General features: G+C 41.3%; 1 protein-coding gene across 7 annotated transcripts in view; it reads right to left on the minus strand.

The window, feature by feature from the left end:
* The window catches only part of LOC135934852 (neo-calmodulin-like), a 100,544-nt gene that overhangs the window by 50,056 nt on the left and 26,369 nt on the right, over positions 1-24,119 (minus strand). For 2 of the 7 annotated variants that reach the window (XM_065476871.1, XM_065476854.1), the window contains exon 1: positions 4,827-4,951. The exons of 2 other annotated variants lie outside the window; for them this stretch is intronic. The gene's annotated coding sequence lies outside the window, so the exon portion shown is untranslated. Of the gene's footprint in view, positions 1-4,826; positions 4,952-24,119 lie in introns of those variants that run through there. 3 more of the 7 variants (XM_065476861.1, XM_065476888.1, XM_065476906.1) reach the window with 3 other exon arrangements.

A 24,119-nucleotide genomic window follows, 5' to 3' on the forward strand; every position in this document is an offset into this window, starting at 1 on the left:
GAAAATTAAAGCGAATTCTTTCCTCCTCGTTTTTGACAGGCGGGTGTGTTGTTGGCGAACGGCTGGCTGCGCAGTAATGAAATTTTTGCACTTAAGCTTTCCGCGCTTATGACAGGGCGAAATAAATTGTGGGCTGGCTGCTTGATTAAATTACGCCAGCGGCGGCGGTGGTGGTGGCAACGTGTTTTGCTTTGGCCTGGGCCTAGGTGGAAACACGCAACAAAACAAGCGTGGCGTGCTTTCTTCACTATATTTGTAGCTGTTGCTTGCCACGCCATCTAATTGCTATTCAGCCTTTCCTCGTTTTTATTATTGAGACGGCTCTTATCGTTCTGCCCCTGTGATATCAGAAGACCCTGCTCTTTTTATGACAGCGCCCGGCCTTTCGCTCCTCTGGCTCCTCGCGTGGGAGTCGGAACGAAAAATTTATGGCGCCCTCGGAATAACGCGCGCGTCCAGTAAGCAGCAAAGTTGAGATTTGAGCTGAGAAGGCGGAGAACTTTTCGGATCGATCCAATTTTATATCTTACGCTCTGACGAATAGTACCGGAAATAATGCAATTCATACTTTCGACCTCGCAGAAGGATTTTTTTATGGTTTGGTGATAAAATTTCATTGTTTGAGGACTGGAATGACTCCTCTGTTAGTTAATAACGATCAATTTTAATTAGGGTTTCTTCAAAGATTCTCAATCTGTTTACATTTTTTTCTGTGGTTCCATTCGTTGCAGACCCTTGAATGAGCACTTCTAAAAAAATTTAATAACTAAATTTTATTAAAATTTTTAGCTCTTTAAACCAGAATTGAAATCATCTTAAGCTGAAAAACTTTTTGCATCAGAAGTAAAAACCATTTAAATTCCTTACCCCTAACAATAAGAAAAAATAAAACATTAGTAAAATAGAATTTGAAAGTTTTTATGCAGCTCACATGGTAAAAATCCATATAATATATGCGTTGATTTGAACAAATTATATTTATATAACAGCGATCCAAGCTTGCGACACAAGAAACATATTCCGTCACAGGTTACCAAGGTAATAGAGAGGTAAGAAGAGTGGGAGAGTGTTGAAAGAGAGCGAGAGCGAGGCACACAGCGTTTGTTTTACTGTATTTCAGCAGGCAACACAAGACGACAACATCAATTTTCCATCGAGTGAATTGTGTACAATATAGACAAGCCAAGCCACAGAAGAACGAGTGTTCATTTCTGACGATCTGCATTCAATTCCACCGAGTTTGCAGCCCAAACAATTGCTTTACCTTTACCTGCTAAAAGTGGACGTGCTTGCGCGCTCTCTCTCTCTCTCCCATCAAATCTTTCTCATTTCGGCACAGTTGCCACTGGACGCTGGACAGAAGCTGCTGACGACGAGTGCTGCTAGTCCATTTTCAAATGGATAAAGTAATTTCGATAGAAGTTGGTCCTGACTTGCTTCTTGTGAGAAGGAAATATTCTTAAAATTAAAGATAGAAATTTAGCATGACGAATTTACCTTTTTATAAATAAGCAAAGTTAGAAGAAATGAATTGGGTGGTATGGTTGACTTGGTGTTAAATTTTTAATATCAACCCAAAAATTTCAATCTTAATTAATTTTTAAATTTCTTTCTTTCAAAGCTGGAATTTCAATAGAGTCAGTGTTAATCGTTTCCTGAGGGGTGAAATAGGAAATAAGTCAGGAAGCCGAATTAATCGTTCGAAAGTTTGAAACGACGTGCCGAAAATCGAGGGAATCGTAATAATAGCCGTTACTTTAAGTGGTTTTTGGTCTGAACCTAGCAAAAAGTGCTGCAAAATAACGCCGACGACAAATCAGAGAAGCAATTAAGTAAGTGGTGCTCTGATTGGACCTGGCGCTGTCCTAAGACCAAGACGGCAGCGCCACAACGACACTCAGCGCAAGCTTCTCTACAATGATTGACTGCTCGCTGACCCTCCTTGTCGTTTGACCCAATTCGATTTTCAGGAATCGATTGGCACTGTCAAAAATGAAATTCCATTGCTACTTCAAGATTCGCGCATTGTTAAATGCGCAAAGTTAATAATTTTTAATCATTATCACTAGGGGAGGAAAATTGGTAAACTTCAAAGGAGCTAAAGATCATTATATGTATTCAAATAATAAAAAAGCAAAAGAGATGATTTGTGATGCATTTTATGAAACTCAAACAATGTTGAATGGGAATTGGAGGGTGACAAATTTTGAGGATATACATGTATTTACTCGATTTGCATGCCAATGATATTACTATTTGTTCTGTTCAACTCAGATGTACCATTTATGAACCCCAGGAGATTTGTAAATGTCGATCCTGTGGGGAACAGTGTGAAAAATATCATCTTTTTAAATGTTTAGTAAAAAGAATTAGTTTAAGAGAAGCAGCAAAGACTTGTAAGAATCGATTGTATAGGATTAGTGTCGCACGCATATATGCGTTTCATAATACCTTCATTTAAAAGAGATGATTTAACTCTCTATACATAGAAGGCTTGGTTGTTAAAATTGTCGACTACTAACTGTAAATGAGTAATTCTTTCCCTAAAATAAATGAGGGTTTCATTATGAGAAATAAACCTTTCTAATGGGTTCTCTTGCGGTGTCATTTCACTGTAACAATTAAAGCCCCGTAATGGAACTATTCAATTTCTTAAGGTCGCGCAGCAATGAAATATTTCACGCCACCATCAAAAGTCTTGTAAAAAGGTGCGAAAACGAGAATAACTCGCGCACGAGCTGCCAGCCAGCCGTCTAATTTGCATAAAAAGCGACGATTCCGTGTGGCACTGACGCGAGGGCAGAGCAGAAGGGAGCGACACAAACTGTCAAGAGAGTGGCTTTTTCCGTCTCTTTACGCCTTTCCATGCATTTGAAAGCAGCAGCAATTATTATGGTTATCATTGCGAAATGTGTCGTGCTTCATAATGACGCGCACGTGGTCCTCGTTCGCGAAAGTGGACGGGAAGCCGGCGTCCACTTGATTTACGAAGCGAAACTGCAGCCGTTTGCATTTTCCCATTTCGCCGGGAGGAAGCTCGCTCGAGTTGTGAGCGGTTTGCGGGACACATATTTCTGCGCGCACAGCTCGAGGGTTAGCATTGGCGCCGGAGATCCGGGACAAAAGGCCTCTAACCCTTCCTAGATGGCATTTTAATTGCTTTTTGTAATTGAGAATTGACATTGGAAAAGAATTCACTAGTACGCGTTCTCAGAAAAATCCTTCCACAAACATGTTGGCAATAAATTATCGTTTGTGAGTTTTTTTAATGAATCTTTTTTACAAATTACGATCAATTGCATCCCTGGCAACCGTAAAGAAATCAGTTTGAAGTTTTGGCTGTTTTGCGAGTTACGTAATCATGCTGGTATACATGCGGAAATGTTTGGTCCCATTTCGGGGTGCAACAAATGATTTTTCTTATTATTAAAATTTTTGGTTTTTCAAATTGTAATAATTATTTCATCGAAATAGGACTAAAACTAATAATTTTACAGATCCGATAGAAAGTTTTTAGTTGATTTAATAATTTCTTAAGTTTTTTACTGCGTTTATAAGAAATAATATATTTATATCATTAATGCTTTCTTGGAGCGTTTTATAAGATAGTTATTTTACTTTATAATTTACCGTGCAAATTTTATTATATTTGCTTATAAAATTGACGTATTAAAAATTATGCAATAGTGAGTCTTTATTGGATTTAATTCTGAGATAAGCCGCACAATTTTGCAATAAAACTATTAGCATATTTTATTAAATTATATTTATTAAATTATAATTCAGGAAATCTGGAACGTGCATAATGACTCTGCAGAATCCTTGAATCTCTCTGGTAATGGCAACAGCTTTAATTTCATCCTGCAAAGTAAAAAATCCCAGTACCACAAAAACCGCGCAGAGATAATTCTGAAACGCGCGACACCAATTAAAATTGCAGATTAATTTACGCGGCCGCATGATAATGGCGTCGCAGCCAAACCATTTTAAAAGCCGCACCATTTAAAATGCAGATTAGTGCGCGAAATCACTCGGAGCGAGCAGCTGGGCATAATTACACAAATATCGCGCGAGCGGAAAAGGGCAAAAAAGGGCTGTTGGGCAGATGCGCGTAGACACAACAATGGAGTCGATGGCTGCCTTTGTCACTCGCCGTACGCGGCAATGAATAATGCAGCAGAATGAGCAGGCAACTCTCAATAACCGTCCGATTGATTATTAATGCTAATTGGGCTCACAGCGAGCAAGGACCCCCAGCCCAACGCCGTGGCCGCGGCACCAGCCAGATGATTGCGATTTTTCGCAAGCCACCCAATCAATACGGCGGCGGCGGTGGCGGAGGAGGAGCAGAGAGTAGCAAGCTACCCCAACACACTTACTCACAACAGCCGCCGTCCGCACGATTCGAGCGCGGAAATTTCAGTTTCCAAAGGATTGTTGGATTTATTTTGTTCTTAAATAGAAAAATAATTTTTTTTCGTGTAAATAAAATTTACAAAAAGTCTTGACTCTATATGCTTCAATTTTTTTTTAATTATTTAATCACGCAGAATTTTAATTTAATAAAATTTCCTGCGTTTAAATTTCTTTTTTGTATAAAAAAATTATTAATCAATCATTCCTAGCACGACGGGGTCGCTTAGAGAGTCGATGAATTTTTTTACGAACTGTCACGAGCTAACCGGCGTTCGGGACTAAACCGAACTTACAATGTGCAACGAAACGTTTCAGGGGGAGAGGCAAGACCTGAATCAAGTAACAAGTAGCGAGAGAAGGTGTGTCTAGGGTCTAGGCAGGCAGAACATGCGAAAGAGACGGATAGTTACATGAGAGCGGCGGGCTTGACATTTACAAGTGAGAAGACAGAGAGACAGCTAGAGGGCAAGAGGCACCAGCAACAGCAGCAGCAGCGACTGCACACCCGCACGGACGGACCACCGACTGAAGCGAGCCACCGTCACACGCACCCACCGAGAGCCGGCCGGCTGCAGGGCGCCGCCGCCGGCAGGGGGCGGGGCCCCGTGGGGCGCCCTCGCCACCCCCTCCCCACCTGCACGCCCCCGCGAGCTCCCAAACCCTTTGCCGCCGCAGCCGCAGCCGCGCGCTGCCTGCCTGAGAAAGCACACACGTGCCCCCGAGATCAAAATCTACATCTCCACTTTCACCTGTCAAGCCTCTTTCTTTTTTGCCAACAACTGCTCGCGATACAATTCTACTTTCTCGGAACTGACGCCAAAATAACTTCCACCGCAGGCGGAAACAATGCTATTTTCGTTTCCCTGTTTTCTCCTTTTTGCTTTGCCCATTTTTTTGTTAAATTCGATTTGTTTTATATTGTTCTTTCGTATCTTATTTTTGGAGAAAATAACTTTTTTTGCAAAGCCTGTGATTCTTATTAAAAACCATCATGTTTGTAATGCCTTGATTTCATTTTGACAGTATAGTTCTAAGTTTACAAACTTTTGTTGCCCAAAAATCTGCTCATGATTAAAAAAAATACCATAAGTCAACAAGAGAATGGCTATTTGAATGTATCATAGTCCATTTCCCGTGTTTTTAAGGTGTTTTAACGAGCTTTACAAATGATTTCGACGCTGTTTGGCAGAATTAAACTGCTTTATAGTTAGGGTTCAAAATACAGTTTTAGACGATTTTTAAGTTTCTAAATTAATTTAATGAGTCACACAGAAAAAATAAATTCAAATCCATATAATACTCGCTTATTTTGTATAAACAAACTAACCTTTGCAAAATTATGACATAACTGCATAATTTTGTGGAGCTTAAAACTCATTAAAAGCCTGCCAAGAACTATGAAAGTTAATAATCTCTATACGGTACTAGAGCATCGCAGTCCGACAATTTTAGTGCGTTTGCCTGCAGGAAAGATGTGTGTTCTTGAAGCAATTAAGCCCAGCCGCGGGATGCGACCGCCTTAACGGCTACGGCCTAATTAAAACTGCAGAATGTGAATGCGGAAGCTCGCGTGTGTGGAGCCTTTTTTCATCTTTTTTCCGCCGCTCGCGAACACAACGCATCGGGCTATAAATCATTTGCGACGAGATAAGAGGGACAACGGGAAAATAGTTGAACTAGGTCGTGCGCTGAATGCAAATGAAGCTGCTTGCACCGGGGAGGAGTTTGCCCTGAGGAAGAGTGTCAAATGATGAGATGATTTGTCAAAAGAAATTTTTCTCCTGCCATCACACTTGAATCAGAGGACAAATTAGTTCAAAGTCGTCGCGTTTCATTCAGCAACCAGTCTTTCACTGCGCGGGAGCGTGCACGGAACGGAGCTTTGCAGTCCGGTCAAAGCCAGCAAGGATCAGAGCGAGCGTTGAATGCATTATTCTGCCATTCGTTTGCAATGCAGGAGACCTTCGCAATCGGCAATTTGTTTTCAAGCTGGCTCACGACAAAATAATGGGAGACAAACGAGACAAGTTAATACCAGCACGCGGCAATTAATTTCAATCTGCATCTCCGCCTAGAGAATAATGCAGAGCTGCGCGAGAAATAAGAAACTCAGGCAAACAGGCGATAAATTCGGGCAGTAAAAACTGCTCGTCGCAGTGATTGGATTCGAGATGCTGTCTTTGTGACGACTGTGCGACGCGAGAATAACGAGACCGCCCGCGGCGAAATCGTGAATGCCCTCCCCTGGCTTGCCAATAACGCGCGCAGGAATTTATTTCCTCGCATCTTGTGGAGCGATGACAAAAAATGAATTGCAGCCCGGAGCGACACGAGAAGAAAATGCAGCCATTTTGTGCGAAAATGTGGAGCACTGTTTGTTGTAAACTTGCTCTGATAGTAGGGTTTGTTGCAACTTTAAGTGGGTCATCAGCAGTTCACGAGCAAACAACTTCACGGAAATCGCATATAATTAGTTCAACAACTACTGTACTTCTTATCAAATATATTCACGTTTTATCACATCACTTTCATCTTATTAGTTTAAATAAGGGTTCGTCACCAGTCCAGTTTTTTCCACAACCGGTTTTTATCCGAAAAATCATCAATAATTGTCCGATTTGCAAATTATCGGCTGCATAGTCTGAAAACATGTGACGATGTGATTTTATTTTCTGTAAAACTAATTCCTTACTTTCCGCATTTGTGAGTAACCGTTGTAAAATTTATATTAATAATTTGATAAAAAAGTAAGAATGGTGATGACAGTGAAAATATCACCTCACTGACCTCATTCATATAGTATCCAAGATTGTCAAAGAAAGTTGTTCAAAGACATTTGTTTTGTTTTATTCTTGTCTGTATTCTGCGAAAAAAATCTGTTTGCCGATTCACAATTCATTTTGCTCAGCAGTTTTCAGTGCAATCAGGAGGAAATTTGTAATGAGATCGTCGAGGGTACAAGTCTGATCATCACAAATGAGGCGAGAAAAGTAGAACACCGTTGGAGCAAGATAATGTGCTGTTTCAGAGAGATTGATTGATAGTTTGCACCGCAGAGGAAAGTGCAAAAAGTTTTGGGCTCATTAATATAAATAGTGGAAAGCGAGTGGGAGTTTGCTATTGACAGTTAAATTAGCTGCGCGCAACCAAAAATGAGATGGGGCCCAACTTTGCAGCACAGAGCGGAAAATTCCAACAACTCGAATATAGGAGTAGGGAAACGCATAAATTTTGCGCCGCGTGCGCCTCCGCACTCCGCACTATTTATTTGGCCGCTCGTTATCCGCAGCTGAATTATTTGCACGTGTTGTTTTATAGCCAGTTTTCGCCTATCGATTGTGTCCTTCTCTCTTCAAAAATTGGACACACATAATTTATAGAGTGAATCAATAAAAGCTCGGCCAACTGGTTTGTTTTGTTTGTTACGAGTGAGTTTCTGATAAAAGGAAACAGCTGCAATTCACCTGCTCTGACAAGTCCACGTCCTTGCACGGTTGTATTATAAAAAATGCAGCCGTGAGAGTTATTCATTCTGCTTCTCGCCTTCTTCATGACATGGATGTGATTTGCACAGACTCCGTATATCAGATACTTCGTTTGAAGGAAAAAACCGGTGCACGACCTCGTCTGAGCCTCTACTCCTCCCCCATTCTGGCGGCTCGCTTTCACACCACATTTGACGGAATGATGATAATGCAGAGACTGCTGCTGTGCAGGCTCTTGACGAGTAATTTATGAAGAGAGAGAACTGGAGATTTTTGAGAGTTCGCGACGCTTCTCTCATAAATCTCGAGGACACGCGCGCACGTCTTCCCACTGGTTATCAACAACCACCAAGCATCGCGGATTTTTAATCTCTAGCGCGTGCTCTTCTTAAATTTCTTTGCTCTGTAGGAAAAAATAAGACCGGAGGCTGCCACAAAGACGTGAAAAATGAGATGAAATTCGTCAAGAAAATTCACAGCTGCCTAGAAAATCAGCAAATTTATAAATGGAATAAGTTTCTGTTATATTTCTCTGTAGGTCGGGTTATTAATATTTGTTTGCTGTGCTAACCGGATATTAATCTGCAAAATTATTTGGCTAATGAATACGCGGCAGTCACTGTTTAATTTACCTAAACGATGAAATATTGTTTTCTCATTCCATTGAGAGATTAAAAATGATTGCAATATTTAAATGAATACTTTTTGATTATAAATCACTAAATCAGGGTTAGGCCAATTGGCAGACTATTCACTGAAACCCCATTTTCTCCCTGATAGACAGAGCCAAATGATACAAACTGACAAGTCTTGGTTTGGCCAAAAATAATAATAATGTGCTAAAAAACATTCACTTTTAATTTAATTGAATGCACTCAGTTAGCAATTATTTCAGTTTGCATCTGAATACTTTATAAACCTACCATATGTCGCAAGACTTTTCTGTTTAATGTCAAGAACTTAAAGAGAAATCTAGATCCCCTTTATAGAGTCAAAAGACTCAATTTGAACGAGCAGTAAAATAAAATAAAACTGCTCGGCCCGTTTTACTCTTTTGTGGGCGGAGAATAAAGCGGCGGCCTTTTATCCCGCGAAAGCCGGAACGACTTTTTGCCTCAGTCAGCGAGTTGACCGTCGGCCTTGTCGCGTGTCTTGGGTGCGATTTATTTATCGTCTCGCGCGTCTGCTCGAGAGCGGCAGACGTGTGCATAAATAATGGGCTGGGAGCGCAATTTTCTTCCGGCTGGCCTACTGTGCGCGCGCCAGGTATGCAACCGGCACGACGCCCCGGGAGAACAGGCCGCCCGCTGCTCTTTTTCCGCTACCTGCACGACGCGAAAAATGGCTGCCTGTCTCGCGTGCATCGTAACGAGTCAGGCGAAACAAAGAAACTCGTTGCGGCTGCTGCATCCAGCAAATGAAGACTACACAATGCAGAGAAAAATAGCAGGTTGTTAGTGAGAAGAATGGTCTTTTTCTTCAACCTCCAACGTCTTTTTCTTCAAACGTAATATCTAGATGGAAGAATTTTTACTAAAAGCAACGTGATGAATCCGACGGAATATCATTACATCCGGCATCCGAACTTAAGATATGCGATCTCGCATTAATATTCACAGATTGCTCGCGTGTTCCATTATTCGCTTTAATCGATTCCGATAATCTTCATTCCGTTTTGAAACTGTGCTTAACTCAAAATAGACGGAAGGGTTAAATTATTCAAATTGATTTTGATGGGAGGCAAGTTAGTCTAAAATGATGACTTTTCTAGATGAATGATCTTGTTAATTATTCCTGACGGTGAAAATTTTGATTTTAAAATAAATTAAATTATCAACTAACAGAATTTCAATTTTGAAAGTGGCGATTCTGATGGACTAGCTGAATTACTCGTTAAAAAACTGTTACTTTGGAGTTTTTTCTTTGAACCTAGCAAAGAGTGCCACAAGAACGCCGGCGTCCATTCAGAGAAGGGCGCCGTTTCTCTAATTTTTCATCGCCCTTTCTCTATTTTATCAGTCGGAGCTATCAGGCAAAAGATATATTTTCATTCTGATATCGATTTTACACATGCGGCACTAATATCATTCACGCGAGTGCAGAGTCCACAATTGTGTTTGTGTGCGGCATTATAGTGAACACCCTTTAATAAGCATCCATAGCTGCCGTAAACGGACCGCAATTGCGCATCGCAATTAATTAGGCTCAAAGATGAGACGAAGCTGCGCTGTTGCCGCTCCAATGGCCAACCAAGCAGCGCAATCATTTTCGCCCCCACTTAATTCCTCGACAAAAGGATTCCCAACTTTGCATGCACGTGTTTAAGCTTTTGAAATAAAGCTTCTACCGTTTACTGCGCAACAGCAATTGCATGCCATATTCATAATAGGTTTAGAACGGCTGCACACGTGAACCAGTTTAATAATGAACAAGCGATGAACTGAACACTACGGACTCATATATTATATGAAAGGGCTGGGATTTAAGACGACAGACTGTTTTATGTGTGAATTAATCAATTATTTTTACGACTTTAGTTTTCGAGCCGTTATAGAGTCGTAAAAACATTAGAGCTGTGTACGTGCAGAATTTGCAAGATCCTCACGTAGGACTTAGAGAAAAAATGTAGTTTTCATCCGAAACTGAGGCAGAAAAGAGTAAACTAATTAACAAATCACAAGAAAATTCATTAAAATTAGCCGAGTAAATGGTACATACAGAGTTGTCTGTATTAATGTGAAAAAAATGTTCAACGATCGAATCTCCTTTGCAGACAACACGTGACAGAATTGGTGAATGCACAAACACTTGAGCCGGCGGGAAATCAGGCAGAAAGCGAAAGAGACGCGTCCTCAGGGAACATGGCGTCTGCGTGCGAGTGGCCTGAATTCCATTACTCAGCACTGGCGTGGAAATTGCGATAATTGCCTGACTCGCCATTTACCATTTACGCTCGTCGCTGGCTGAGGCCGCCATAGAGTGAAATAATCGCTCATTGCTTCTCTCTAGAGGGTGGGGCGATCACTCGCATTCAAATGAATGGTTGTAACAATAACTGATATCTTGCTCCACACATTATCTAGGGACTGATTCGACTGAAGGAATCACGTAAAAGGTCCAAATTGTAGAAGATGATGTCGGAACCCTTTTCTCGATTTCCATAAATTAAGTTGTATTAATAAATATTAAATTTATGAAGAGTGAACAAATTATTTAAACAATTTTCGTTAGCTGCACAGGAGAGATGTAGAAATAATGCTTTTAATAGTGATAAGTTTTATTCGTGCTCGAAAGTCCAAAGAGGGCGTCGACCCTATTTTGCTCAGTATATAGCTTTATCATAAAGAAGTGTAGAACACGACGTCAAATAGCTCTTTTGGTGTTCTTTTCGCGGTGATTTAAGTTGTTTCTGTTGGCAATGAATGGCGCCAACGCCAAAGTTTTTTATGCTTGCGCTGTCGTTGACAGTTTGTGTACTTGCGAGCGAGTGTCTCTGCTAAATCTGCCGCCGCGTCCGTCTGATTCGTGTTTGAGTGAGAGAGCAGCGAGAACAATTTTTTATGACGCATAATGCTGATGACCGGCCTGCTTCTCTTACGACTGTTCAGCTTTATTGTGCCATCAGTTGGAATAATATTAATCCAGTCAACGCTAACGCTACTGTTGCATTAGCTGGCAAACAGAGCGAAAAGATTGCACTTCTTGCCACACCACTCAAGAAGTGATCACGACTAGCGTGCCGCCACAAAATGAAATCCCAACCTGAACAACTGCCATTTGACGTGTGCGGATCAAACTAAATCGCCATCCTAATTGCGCTTGATGGAGTGCGTGTTGCACGTGCACTCGCCTGCAAGTAATTAGGTCAGCGGACTGGTTTGCAAATTGCGCCGGGAGCTGCACTTTTTGCAGGCCAATACCAGGGGTCGCTCTTTTTGCTCCTTTTGCCGATTTTGGGTGAGTTCGGTCGCTGGCTAATCCCTGTTAACGACCCACGTCAACTCTTTGTCAGCGCAAAACCGCCAGCTACTATAAGCTTCGCATGTGCATTTCGCTTGCTTTATTTTTTCCTCAAAATAGAAAGCACAGCAAATACATTTCACGTCAGCTTAGGAAAAGGAAATATCAGATCTAATTTTTAGTTGATGGAACGAATGATTTGTGAAAACTAAAATATGGAATCTATACAGAATTTTTTCAACCTCTGCTCAACACATCTCGTTGGCTATGAGCTCACAGGGTCCCAATATCACCGCCGAGCAGATACCATTTGTGACCGCAGAGGAGCTTTTGGGCCCAATGTGGCCATCTTTCCGCCTCAAAGCCGCTAGAAAGGTGTGAAAACCAGCAAATAGTGAAGAGTCCCCTGCTCATTTGAGCATTTTGAGTCCCTTAATTAAGCACCTTTTGCCACATCTGACATTGGGCAGCCAGTATAGATCCCCAAAATTCTAATATTAAAGGTTCACACATTATGAATTATATCTATGTTGCATGATCCAAGGGACAACGTATGCTTCAAATCCTTATTCCAATCACGAAATTCAAACTAACCAGAATATTTTGTGCTAATTTCTCAATCGACAAACTTGTTGACTTCTAGTTCCGCAGTAATGAGAGTCGGATTGCCAACAAATTGTATTCACGCTGCTCAAGCGTCGAATTGAAAAGCCTCTGGTCACGAATGGTGATTTGCATCAAGTGGCCGCGTCTCGGCAACAACGTAGCGACTGGAGCCATAAAACTGCTTGTCACAATACGGATTCGCATTTTTTGCCTCGCAATCAATTCATCTTGCGCTTGTCCTGCAGAGTCATTTTCTCTCTTGTCAAGCGTGCAGCCTTTTGGCTTGGCCTGCTGCATCCCGCAACTCAGCACAAAATGCGGAGCAGAGTGAAAAATGACACGGCGATCCTCTTAACTCTCTTCTTGGCAGCAACTGATCGGCACAGTTTAGGCCAGCGAATGCAAAACGCCGACGACAGCGTTTCGGCATTAAAAGTTGCGTGGGAAACTTTGCTCGCGGCACCAGCCCCAGGCCGTTAATCCACATACCAGTCGAGTTATTTTCCGCGTGCTGAACTCGCCGACAGAAAGAGAGCTGGCAAAAGCATCAATCTTAATCTTTTTACAAGTTGCACTGCACCGTCTCTTGGTGCGAAAGCAGAAAAATGTATGTACCAATAGCGTGTTCCGACAGCCCTTCCGAAGCGGCAGAAATATGCCGAGTGCCAGGATAACCCCAGAACTGCCTAGAGCTCATTTTGAGATCATTTATTTACTTATTTATTTTTTTACACAGTCAAAGTTTATAGATCAGCTGGTACCTTCAGCTGCTAAAATTGCACCTATATTACATAACAAAACTGGTATATTGTTAATAATGTTAATACATAAACTTGTTGCAAAACACAACAGATTTTTCCAAGGAGAGCAGCCATTTTTTAACTCTCTCTTTATTTTTGTTCCTCGCTGAGTTCTTCCATTTTTTGTTTTAAAGAAGACTTTATACCTGTCTAAAAAGACAATTTTATTGTATCACATTCGATTAAATAAGACTTTCCAAATTATAATTATTTGGTCTACTTTTTACCCTTGAGTTTGTTTCTGATTCTGCTGCATTTATATTTGCTCAAGAATCATTGCTGACTTTTCGTTTCAAGTCTTGGCAGCGAAATCATATTTATTCACAGTTTTCCGTCTGCAGCCCGGGACTCATTGGATTTCATTTCCGCGGCGCGCCAAAAAGGAAGAGCAAATCCGGCCTATCGATAGCATTTCGCCCTGAAACGCGGATCATCGCCAACTCTTCTTCCGTTTTTTCTCATCTCATGCTCCTCTTCTTCGACAAACATAACCAACAGAAGTGATAAAGAAAAAAACGAGCACAACCTGGAGCGCTGAGGAAAGCGAGAAGGTGGGGTTCGTTCGTCTTTGGAACCGAGTCAAATGAAATAAAAATGAAACTGCTCTCCGGTATTGTCAGCCAGAAAGTCAGATTCAGTCTGACAACCCAGAGTGGGCGGCCAATGGAAAAATCGAGGCGGAAAACGAGGAAGCGCGGCTGGAAAAACGTGACTCCCGCACCCGCTTCCATCGCTGATCAATAATTGCCTCACCGGCCAGCCACGGCAGGCCGAGAACGCGCTTCGATTCCCGCTGCAAGCAATTCTTGCGCGCCAATTACGACAACTGGGACCACGCGGTGATTGCGGAATTTTGCTGTCATGCGAAAATCCCTTTTAATTGCTCGCCATGTGCTGCCAGGTCAGCGGTGACGAGAATCAGCAATCAGCTATTTAGTAAACGAAAGCGTCGTGCATAGTGTTTCTATGAATATTTTATGAATGTAAAACTAACCAGATATCTATCTATTCACAAATTTACAGATGAAATAGAAAAGTTCCTAAGCATATTCATACACTTTTGAAAGTTATTTGCCGTGAAATTGCGAGGAGATAGTATGAACCTTTACCACATCAGGCAGATATTAAAACTTTTAACTTGTTTCCTGAATTTTTTATTAGAACAGTTCGAAATTATTGATGTCGCACGATGTCGCATTAAATTCCCCTCAGCTCAAAAGGCTGCTCCATTATCTGTGACCAGTTTCCAAACAGCTCAATTCCCTATGATTCACTTCAGTATAAGCAAATATCATTAAAAGAGGTAGCACAGCCTAAATTTTCACTGCCTTTAAGGATAAAACTTTTCAAAATCTTTAATTTAGTTTCAAAGTAATCTTTATCATTATTCTGCAGGGCTATTAATTTACACAGCTATATTATTTTCAATTCAATAGTTTCTTTCTAATGTAAATGGACATTAAATTTAAAACCGACAGTCGATTTTTTTCTGAATACAATGCCAATCAATGAGGCCAGATCATTGGTTTTGAAAAACGATTTTTTTGTCATTTCTGCAGAATAAATAAATCAATAACTTCATTATCATTTTAGCAGAAAAACGTCATATTAAAATGATTTTCTTGCGGTTTGCAACACGTGTCACAACTCCTTTTTTAATTTACTGGAAAACTGCACCCCTATTTAAATATTCCTGTGAGTTATGCCTTCTTCCAGTGGTAACTGAGAATCCAGTAAACGTGTTTTCATATAAAAAATGGCACTATATTTCAAAATATTTTCGAACGGTCAACTCGTAAAAATCCAATTATCTATCGTTTACAGAGGAAAAGAAACGCGCGGCTATTTTATTACTGATGGTAATTGACAATCGAATAAATATCATCAGCTTATTAGTTGGGAAAAATATTTTGGATTGCATTTATATAACCAAGGAATATATTTGCAATTCGATTCAGATTGGCACTCGGAAAGAATTGCGCGCGAGACTGCATCTCATTGTTATTCATGATCGGCTCGCGCATTAATAGGAAAAATCGAGAATACGAGAGAGTCAAAACGACGTCATTATTCTGCACGTTTCAAATCGGCGGCGCAAAAAGTCGCATCAGACCAGAAACCGAAAGCGACGTTTGGAGAAAAGCGGTTGCGTTACTTTTTCGCATTTTCTGTGCGAGACACTTTCAAATCGATGCGACAGCTCCTATTCAGACTTTCATTGTTTCGCGAGAGAAAAGCCCCAAGAGGAAAATAAAGAGCTTGCGTGTTTCTTCTGGACTGCATCTCGAGAGCTAATTCAATTGTCACGGGACTCTCGCACGCCACTGGATGCTATATCAGAGTGTATAGGTACTCTCAGATCAGGTGAATGAGTTGAGCACACGCTCCAAAATTATGCCAATTAAATGAATTTATACTGTGCAACCGAATTGAATATGATATTTCTGTTTTAGGGTGCATTTTTTTCGGAAATATTCTAAATTTGATATTGAACAGATAGAAAATTTCTTAAAAAAAGGGATGGGTAAAATAGTATAAATGCAGCCAAAAAATCGTCAACGATTTCATTTTTCATTTTCTCAAATTTTGTGGACTTAAAAAGAAAAATCCAACAAATCAGTACAACCGTCGTACTTGAGTAAAAGATTTGAACAGAAAATTTCATCAGTGAGAAGTACGCATCATTTGCGCAGGAAATTAAATTAACTTTGAGGCTATATCGTTGCCCCCTCGCACATAAATATTGCTGACGTGTATACACACAGCAGATTGTCTCTGAGCGCGTGTTGTTGCGAGCGTGAGAGCGATTCCAACAAGTTGCGGCTCAAACGGAACACACGAGCACGGCCATTAGCGTTTGCGTCTGGGGGTGGCTCTCACCTCCGCGTGGGCGGCTTAATTAATCACCTGGCTCTGCAGGTCCCACCGCGCCGCATTAATATTCAGCGCACGTCACCACCAGGCTGGCGGCTCACAGAAATATTTGTTTTTGTGTTTTCCACCGTCAGATGTGTGATTGTGTGCATATGAGCGAGTAAATCAAAATACAGTCGGAGATTTGATAAAGGTATTAGTTATGACTGGGACGTGCTTCTGCTAATTTTTGACACTACACCCTCCCTGAAAATCTGCTTTAGGTCCCAATTTCTAAGGCATATAAAATTCCTGTGATTTTTCTATAAAATTTGTTTTGTTAGCATTTTTTTGCTATCATTGTCAGGATACTACCCCTACCCTGACATGCTCTACACCGAGCATAAATTCTCTTGTGCACTCGCTCACTTGGATGCCACCCTGCCAGAGATGAGTCAGGTGCACCCTCTTTGTGTACCTTCAATGCCCAGCTGCTTATTAAACCGAATCCCCATGGTATGGTATATAAAAAACCAAAATCTCCTCTTTCATTTCTTCCCCTCGAACCCTTTTGAGGTGAATAAATTGAAAGTCACAGCCAACATTATCCTGGCAATGAGTTTCAGTGCCTTGATCAAAAACACTACCAAAACCTTTTTCTCGATAATGTAATATTTTTGTCATCAATATGAAATTTTAAAAATGTACATAATTATTTGACCTGTTACACCAGAGAAATGAAATGAAATTGATTTGAGAAAATTTATAAAAAAATGACTGTGTACGTGAATTTTATTGATGTTTTCAAAACATTTCCTGCGTGTGTGTTTGAAGTATTTTTTGCAGCTTAGCTCTGACCAGCCCTGACTCAAAATCTTGAGATAGAAGGCGTGCCAATCTGTCGGTGCGAAATTACTTCGATTTGATTATACCTTGCGCAAAATTTAGATTTAATTGGCAGCGTGTTTCAGCCGTAAGCAATTTAATAAGCTATATAGTCAAACACACCAGCAATTAAGATTAAACTCAAAGCAGCCTCCTCTTTCATTAGCGAGTGTAAAATTTAGGAAAATTAATTTCGTGCCTAATACGAAATTAGCAAAAGCAGAGTGTTTGAGCTTTGCAGCTTTATAGTGTGCGTGGTGAGGCAAACAGCTCTTGTCTCCAAGTTGCAGCCTGGATTTGCAAACACGAGAGAGCGAGCGAAATCAAATAATTTGATGCGTCGGATCTTGTGCGGGCGAAGTGATACATCTCAAGGATGCTGCGCCGCCGGGCTGATTTGCATGCGACCTTGTGTATAAGGTTTACTACTTGTTTGGGCTTAGGTGAGTGAGATAGTGTGTAGTGGGTGTAAGACAGGCCAGCCACGAACACGACAAGTAAAGCAGAAGAAGAAAAGGAGAGAGAGGCAACGCGTGTGTTTCGCGAACGGCCCTTGTAGTCATGGAAACGCGAAAGCAATGGCTGCTGCTGCTATACCTCTGCCGCAAATACATATATTCAAGCTTTATGTATTGTACTATAGCTCTTTGTGGTACATAAGTAGTGCCGCGCTTTATATTAGCAAAGCGCGTGAGTTCTCTTAATAAATGCGTTCAGCGGAAGAAGGCCATTATTATTTCGTCTTCTGCCCGCCTGAATTATACAAAAAGCAAATTTATTTGAATTATTCTTTCCTCCAACAATCTGGGAGAAATATTTGTAGCAGCAAAAACCTTTGGTTATGAGTGCCAGAGCAAAAATCTTGGCACATTCGGAACATTGATTGAATTTGCTAAAATTTGAAATTTTCACGCGATTTTTTCAGAGTTTCAAAAATTTATGTTTGGAAATTTTGTATAAATGTCCAGCTTTTGCAAAAGTATAAAATGTGTACATCATTCATCTCACTGAACAGATTAACATAATTTAAAGTTGATCAAAACATAATAATTTTTGAATAAACTAGGGTGGTTTTAAATTTTTGAAAATATAGACTAAAATTGCGTTTATCTGGTGAACCATAATATAATGGGAACTATACCTTTTGCAAATTTTCATCTTTTATCAAAAACACTTTTAAAATGGTTGCAAAAAGATTCGTTCCCGTTTTCGGAATATGAAAAAAAGAAGATCGTAATTTGGTTGCACAAAAAGTATCAAAGACTCCTTGAAAGTTTATTTTCTTAAAACCCGCATTAAGCTATGCATATTATACGACCTTCACGGACTTTCAAAAGAATATCACATTCCCCTGGAGAGTTTTTAAAAGTTCATGTGAGAGTCTGCCTGTGTGCAATATAATTGTTTTCCAAGCCACGTTCCGCATGGTTGCAGCCAAGGTCCTTCTCATCACATTTCAAAAGTGGTCCACTGCACATTTTTTAAAAATTCAAAACACGTACATTTCGGCCGGCCGATGCACAGGAACTACGCGGAAAGTGTTTGCTGTTTGCTCGTGTATCCATTAAGCCGAGAGGAATTACTTTTAACTCTCATCGCGCAGAAACGGAGATGAAATAATAAATTGATCACGTGCCCGAGTTTGCTCTCATCGCGCGCGTAGATCATGGACATAATATTTACTGAAGGTGAATTACACTGTACCAGTATTTAGGTCAGTCATTCCCCTTTGCACCGAACTCAGCGGAGGGAGAAAGCAGTTCGCAATTTGCGTGTGCAAGCGGGAATACAAAACGAGGAGAGGGCGACTAATTTTTTCCTCTCGAAGACAAGTAGCAGCTCACTTTCCCATTTCGCGGCGAACCCGCAGCGTGACCTTTTCCCGAATGCAACTGGGTCAAACGTGCTCGAATTTCGAGAAAGAGCGGGCCGCTGCTAATTTCTGGGTAAACACCCACCTAAACAGGGGATATCACATTTGCATGCAAATTGCTTGTTGTTTCTGGGAATAAGCTGGGGAAACGAAGATATCCAATTTAATCGAAAATTTGCTTAACTCCTCAGAGGACAGTAGTGTTTTGTTGTTTATGCTCCAGCGTTAAATGTGTTTCCTGGAAAAGTATCCAATTAGAGGGGAATGTTTGCTCCAACGTAAAATGTTCTAAAGCGCATATATATAGTCACTTGAAACATCCTCGTTAATTTATTTTTATTCAAATTAAACCTCCATTCTAGAAGATCCCGCAGCGCATATAAACTTTTAATTGTTTAGGAAACCTTGGGTTTGTTACGCTCTATCCGCTCTATCTAACACGCAATATTTTGCATCAATCGCGCAAACGTTCAATACAAAAGAAGAAAGAACCGTGATGCAATATACTCGTAAAGACTGATTTCTGGTATGAATTGACCTCATGCCAGTTTTTTCCAATGACCCATGAGTCCCATGACAATTTGTCAATGCTAAATTAAAAATTTCTAATTAGCGGTCCATGTTTACATAACCAAAGTATGCACGTGTGAGCCAAAAAATTGCAAGCTAGAGAAGAGTAAACCCAGGGTTCCCTTGACAACAATAGCTCAATTTGCGAATTAACAAATTGCTGAGGGAAGTTTTGTCACGTAATAAACATATAATGACATTTTTAAATCCACATACAAGTAGATTTGTGCTGTGAGAAGCTTCTAACAGCCATATTTATATTGTGTTATATTTATTTTACGTCGTTGTTATGCAAATTTTGAGTTTGAAATAAAAACCATTCTCAAGAGAAAGAAAAAATTAAGCACGCAGAATTCTGGCCGTCGGCTTCCTTAACCGCAGAAAGCTGTGCAAAGCACGCATATTACGCGTTCCGCGTTACGACCGCACCAAGCGCGGAATGCCGGTGGAAATTGCCTACTTTGGCCAACAGTGCAGCAGTTGGATGAATAACGAAGGGCAGGTTGCTGGATTTCACGCGGGTGCAGTCGGAGATGGGGATTTTCGCGGCGCGGTGTGTGAGTCCGGGACCGCGTGTGTCCTGCAGACTGTGAAATTAATGCGGACCGGTCGAATATCCTTCACAGGCGGCTGCCTCTTCCGATACACTCGTGGGCGAAAGCCGCTCAAGCGGACAACGACGACGGCCCAGAGAAAAGCACCTGCCGTCCAATCCGCTTTTCGCTCCGACTAATCACTCACTCTGCCGATGCGCGCGCGAGTAATTCATTACCAGACCCACTCACACTGCGAAGAGAGCAGAAGCTTTGCCACTGACGGCAAAAACAAATCCAAAGGGTCAAAAGGCGGCTCTTGATTTACGGCGGAAACGGCATGAATTTTAATGAAAGCTTTTGCCGTTGGATTTCCCCAATGAAATTTGGTTAATCTGCGAGAAAGGTGCAGACACTAAAGTCTCAAAGCTATATCGATAGAAAAATTCAATTAGCACAAATTATTGAAAAAGAAAAACACCAGATATTCCTCGTCTTTTTTCTAGTTTTGGCTATAAATTATATAACTATTTCTAAGAAACGATAAAAACATTTTTAAAAAGCTGTTGCTCAATGAATCAATGAATTTTTCATAATTTTGGAAGAAGCTAGAGTCAGCTTGATTCTATGATGGCCATGGTTTTATGAATTTAGACAGGATGTACCTTTTAAAAAATCAGGTATTTTTTACATTCATTTTATTTTTTCCTATTTTATAATATTAATGTTGCCAAATATGTAAATTGATTCATACATTATTCTGTTTTATCATACCATGATATGGCCTGCTTTAACGTGTTTCTGTGATAAAAATTTCGGCAGGTTTATTCTCATTTATTGAAAGAAAAGAAATTATACCCATTCTTCATTTTGTTGATTGATTTCGCATTAATTGGACTTTTCCCAAATAAAGCGTGCTTCCCCAGAAGAGTCCTTTGCGTAAATAAACGAAAACCGATATTGACACAAATTCGCCTGTTTCGTTCTCGCCGTCTCAATTTCATTTCGGACGGAACTTCAGCTTTCTTTTCAAATAAAATCCAATTAAAGCAAAAGCAGCGCGGCGCCTCCTGATCTGTAATTCATTAATGACTCCCCCGCGTGTCCTAAATTCACTATTTTTATCTCTCCCCAAGTCGAAAACAACAATAAAAAATCTTTGCTAAGAGCTAACAAGCAGCAATATATTTTGCAAAGGGGAAGCAGAGTTTTGTCAACCAATCTCCCCCTTTGCGTGCGTTGTGCTGAAGTGTATGCTGAAATTTTTGGCGGGAGAATGGAGCGAGTGTGCATTAATATTTATGATCCCCCCATGTGGAATAAGGGTTTAATATACATGTCGAGCGAGCGAGAAACGCTCTTCGCCGGTTTTTTGCGCCTCGTATCCGCATTTATCATATTTTTCCTAATGATTTCCATGCGCAGAGCGAGCGATACATTTTCGTCAGCAATTCAAATCTTGCGTCTCCCGGAACGGAGCAACAAAAATGTCAGGCTTTTAGATATAATTGACTTAGTATATCTGCAAGATTTTTTTTCTCACTGAACCTTTTTATTTCAAAAGTTTAGATCGCTAAAACAACCCTTAGTCTTTCAGATTTTTTGTTGAAAGACTTCGAGTCGCAACGCAGCCGGCGTCCTCTTTGTTTTTAACAGTAGTTTAACTCTTTCTTTTGAAAGCTGGGATTCTTTTAATTTAAACTTTTGCCGTTTGTCACATTAATTATTATTATTACTCCACGGGGCACGGGCATCGGCACACCCTTGCCTTGGTAAAAAATATTCGATTCCTATCATCTGCCACCATGGGAGGTATAATAGGATTTTTATAATATACGACATTGTCTGGATTAGCGAGAGCCTTCCTACGGGTTGTGAATTTTAGGCAGTCCTGTATGGGTGATGACTATATTTTATTCAATTATTTCTTGCTCATCAAAGCCTCCTCATCTCTAATGAATCGTGATAGTCCGATTTTTCTTTTCAGGGTGAAATATCTGAAATACATGACACTGCTGGTTCGGACAGAGACAATATGGGAAGCAATTTCAAGGAGGGCTATTACTCAAAGAAAATCGACACAACCGCAGGATAGAAACTAATTAAAATCCCACCTGGCTTCCGGGGTGCATGGGGCGTACAAAAGCAGCGATAGCTTTTGCGATAAGAAGCTCTCTGTGAAAGGAGTCAGGCCGATGAATGATTTATCGTGCTGCCGCCGCTGCTGGGATGGCGGCAGAGAGGAAATAAATCTGGTTAACAAGTTTTCTGGGTCAGAGATGCGCTGGATGGCGAAGGAAAGCAGATAGGTGAAGGCAGCGCGCGCGAGAGCCCGCTCCGTCTGCCTCCGCAGCTTTTGTCCCCATTGCTACTCTGGAGCATGGTAGTTGTCTCTCATCCTGTGCGCCAACCGCCGGCAAAAAGAGCCGCTTGTTTCCGCGAATTGTTTACAGCAGCGGCAGCCGTGTGTATGTATGGACGAAGCAGGAAGGAAAGAAAGAAAGAAAGAGTCGCAGCCAAGACGGCGGCGGCACCCTTTTCACGTGAATTCTCGCGAAAACAATTCGTTCTGGTCGAATTGCGACGATTTGCTCGCCCCCACGCACCATAAAATTCCTCCAGACGATAAAAAGCGCGTGCAGGGAGAGTGAAGAAAGATACGCTAGTGCGCAATCGGAGCGGATTTTGAAACGCCGTGGCACGTGCAGGGAATGCGTTAAACCTCTCACCACGTATATCACCAGTCAGATAAATATTTGACATTTAAGGACCGGAATCTCAATCAGAATCGAGCCGAGGTGTCAACGCTGCTGCTCAGGCGAGTTGGCGTCGAATTCGATTAACTCGGGAGTCATGAATCGCCAACTCAAACGCAGACAACCTCTCTGCTAAAGACCGCCGCCCGCCGTTTCAATTTAGCGATAGAGAGAGAGAGAGAGAGAGAGAGAGAGAGAGAGAGAGAGAGAGAGAGAGAGAGAGAGAGAGAATCAGCTGCAGCACGTCGCCAATCGGGAGGGCGAGACTGATGAGCAGAGTTCATTTTCCGGCCGACTGGTGCAATGTGGCAATTAAAAATGCCTCTTTTGCTCGTTAGCCGCGGCGAGCCAGAACGCAGTAAAAAGCAGCAAACGCGCGGCAGTGCCAAAAGAGCGAATGAACACGCGTTGCTTTTTGCTAATCGCAAGCAAGCCGACGCTGGCGCTGTACAATTGCTGAATTTATGCCGGGAGAGCGAGGGAGCTGCTCCGTTGCTGGGCACGACCAGATAGACCAGATAATTAGGTTGGAGCTTCATTAAATAAACATGCCCATGCAGACTCTGCACCATTCCATCTAGTGAATAAAATGTATGTTATTCCTGCCTGGTGAAATGAAAAACGAGCTGCTAATGTAAATGAGGTGAAAAAATCATGCCTGGCCATATTCATTCCTTGTAGCATGCATAGTCATTTGCTGGTGCTATGTTGGAATTTTATAGCGAGAGCAACAGCGACGGGGAAAATAAACCTTCCAAGCAAAATGCATTTTTTTGTTAGATTTTAGCTATTCAAATGGAAAAAAATACATTGCAAAAGTTTGCGAGAAATATAAGCAAAGAGATTGGTAATTCGTGCAAAGGGATACCTATGGGGTGCTTTTAGGACCACGTATTCGATCAGGCTTATAGGGGTTGCTGGCCCTCTGACCTATCCACTCGACTTAATGGAGCTATTCCACTGCATAAGAGCTTCCTCGTCTACGCGTATCTAATGGAGACTCCATATTGCATTCAAAATTGAGAATGGGTTATCAGTGTCCTCCCCGGAAGATCACACACTTCAAAGAAGCCCCGCGACCCTTCAAGAGATAGAACAAGTTTGGTTTTCTTGCCGTTAAGTGCATGCTTGCCGAATTCTAGTGCAATTAAAGAGATTATTAGTGCATTAACTTTCCGAGTGGTTTAATCAGGCTGTTCGACTCTTGACTCGTCGGCTGTGCCAGATTCGAGGGAACGGTTTCCAATCGCGCCTAGCTAGCGAGAGTAATGCAGCTAGTGACCTATTTCTCAGCAACTCGGGCGTAATTATCTCGTTTACTCGTCGCGGCGCTTAATGAGGGTGTCTCAGCGCACAACGACCGCGGGTTCTGCTGAGTGGGT

Source organism: Cloeon dipterum, chromosome 1 (genome assembly GCF_949628265.1).
Source record: "Cloeon dipterum chromosome 1, ieCloDipt1.1, whole genome shotgun sequence".
NCBI lineage: Eukaryota > Metazoa > Arthropoda > Insecta > Ephemeroptera > Baetidae > Cloeon > Cloeon dipterum.